At 41.3% G+C, this 2,581-nt stretch overlaps 1 protein-coding gene across 1 annotated transcript in view; it reads right to left on the bottom strand.

The window, feature by feature from the left end:
- The window catches only part of NELL1 (neural EGFL like 1), a 206,520-nt gene that overhangs the window by 71,608 nt on the left and 132,331 nt on the right, over positions 1-2,581 (bottom strand). The gene's annotated exons all lie outside the window — the stretch shown is intronic.

The raw sequence follows: 2,581 nt of genomic DNA, 5'->3' as shown, positions 1-2,581 counted from the left end.
CTCCATGTCTTTTTATAAAGATAAGCCCCTCAACATCAAATTGAAATATTTTATTCAGCTCAACATTTCTTTCTGATTTTTGGCTTCCACATACAACTGCTTTCCACCTTTTGAAAGCTGCCAGAGCCGAGGGATTGGACACAAAGGCCACCAAGCACATGCCTGCGCAGCAACAAACAGAATCTGCTCGGCAGCAAAAGATGACTTTGTGCCTTCATGAAGCAGACTGAGCCTTTCCAAAACATGATAACTCCTGCTCTGTGGAATAACTCTGCTTTAAGGTCGACAGTGCATAAAATACATGCATGTGCCTTAAGCACATACATTTGAAACTTAATCCTTGTCCTGAACCCATCAGAGCCCCCTCCCCCCCCAATTGTCATCAGAACACCAACCCACCTCAGGCTTTCAGATTTGTCTCCAAATTCATGGTTCAATTACAAGAAAATTTCTCATTTATTTTGTTTGAATAGAGAGTAATAATATTTAAAAACTGAGTAATAGCTACAATTTATTTCACTTGTGCCTTCTAAACACTTGGTTTCAGTATAAGGGGGACTTAGTTGGATATTTGCTGCCTGGGTTTTTTTATTATTTTGTTTTTAATCTTTGCTATTATTGCTTAAAGTCTGTATAAACATAATGCAAAATGCAAAACAGGATTAGTGCTTCTATTGCACAGTACTTATTTAACTACATTTATTATTATAACAAGCCATTATTTCTAGATACAACAGGCAATGAACTACGTTTCTCCTGATCTATGTTACACACTTGCTGTGGTTTTTAACTGTGATGTCAAAAATGAAGTCTTTTTAGCAAGACAATAAACCTGCAAGAAATAGTTATCTCCCTCATTCTATTATCTGCTCCCAAATCCACTCCTGATTTTTTTTGTGTGTTCATGCATTTTAAGGGGATGTTTACCCATTACTGTCAAGCAACTTGTCTTACAACTTCACACTTTTTTTGGTAAATCACAAATGCCTTGCTTTCTGAACCCTTTGCATGCCTAATGATAGTGCCTTGCTGGAAAGAAAGGAACATTAGGAAATTAGTAGTGCATGTATAGAAAAGCAAGTGTCAGATTGGCAAGAACACTCTCCCCATCACTGTGAAGGCTTCTGCCTCACCCAGCACACCTTTAGAACAGAATTTAAGGTCTACACCTGTCATGTGACATTATAAAAGATCAAGAAAAACTCAAAAGAGACAGATTATACTGAAACAAGGACTCTGTGGGCAAAATAAAAATCAGCTTCCTGACAGCAGTTTAGTACTAGCCTCTCTCAAGAGGTGGGCAGGGCTTTCCTACAGTTTTATACAGTTTTATAAACTACATAACCTTAGCTAAAAGATATTGGTATCATCATGAAAGTCCTATCACATTTCTTATGGCCTTCCCTAGTGATAATGTGCATTACAATGTAGTTATTCCAGGCTGGAAATCATTCTCACAATGAACACTCCTGTGCCACCTTTTCCACTCGAGAAAACGGCTCACCCAACACCATCCTAGACATGGTATTGTGCCAAGCTGACATATCCATTTCAATAAACCTGCCTGATATTTTCCTCCTTTGCCTGATCAAAATAATCCATCAAAATAATCCCAAGATCAGCCTTTCTGAAGCGCTGTGATTGAAAGATGTTATCCAAGATAGGCAGAGCTCGGATGAGCAGTTCAGCAGCTTCTCATATTTTTCTGAGATGGCCAGAGAAGGTCCCTTAGAAACCCCTAAATGGAAATGAGACTTACCTACCTTCCATTAAGAATTCTGAGAGCTAATTTTGCTGATGGATATGACAAAAGGATCACTAGATTTATTGTCTAATGCTATCACCCTGCTCTGTTTTCTAAACAATGTGTCATAGTCCTCCAGACATTAGTTCTCAGCATTAACAACGATTTCCAAACCCCTTAAAAAATAACCAGTTTGGAGGGCTCTATACATTTTCAGTTTTCCTTTAACACGTTGGTCTCGGCTCTGTCCAGAATAGCTTCTCCTCCTGGATAATTCCTCACATCTTAATCCACTCACCAGTTTCCAACCACAGCTAACAAGGCGTAATTTCTCCCCACGGTCCCCCCCCGTGCCATCCGACCTCGGCATCCACACCTCACACAGAGCCAGGCGTGGGGCACAAAGGGACCTGTGTCTTGGCTGACAACAACAGCACTCCCTGGCTGCACCACAGGCCTCCTACAGCCACCTTCATAGAATCATAGAATCATAGAATAGATTGGGTTGGAAAAGACCTCCAAGATCATCGAGTCCAACCCCTGATCCAACTCCAATTACTATATCATGGCACTAAGGGCCACATCCAATCTCTGCTTAAAAACCTCCAGGGATGGTGAATCCACCACCTCTCTGGGTAGGCTGTTCCTATGCTTGATTACCCTCTCTGTAAAGAATTTCTTCCTAACATCTAACCTAAACCTCCCCTGGCAGAGCTTGAGCCCATGTCCCCTTGTCCTGTTGTCGGTTGCCTGGGAGAAGAGACCAACCCCCACCTGGCTATAACCTCCCTTCAGGTAGTTGAAGAGAGTGATGAGGTCACCTCTAAGCCTTCTCTT

The sequence above is a fragment of the Empidonax traillii genome, unplaced genomic scaffold (assembly GCF_003031625.1).
Source record: "Empidonax traillii isolate 1590-97213 ecotype Southwest subspecies unplaced genomic scaffold, ASM303162v1 scaffold915:size242376, whole genome shotgun sequence".
Lineage (NCBI taxonomy): Eukaryota > Metazoa > Chordata > Aves > Passeriformes > Tyrannidae > Empidonax > Empidonax traillii.
This window is presented reverse-complemented; position numbering and strand designations above follow the sequence as displayed.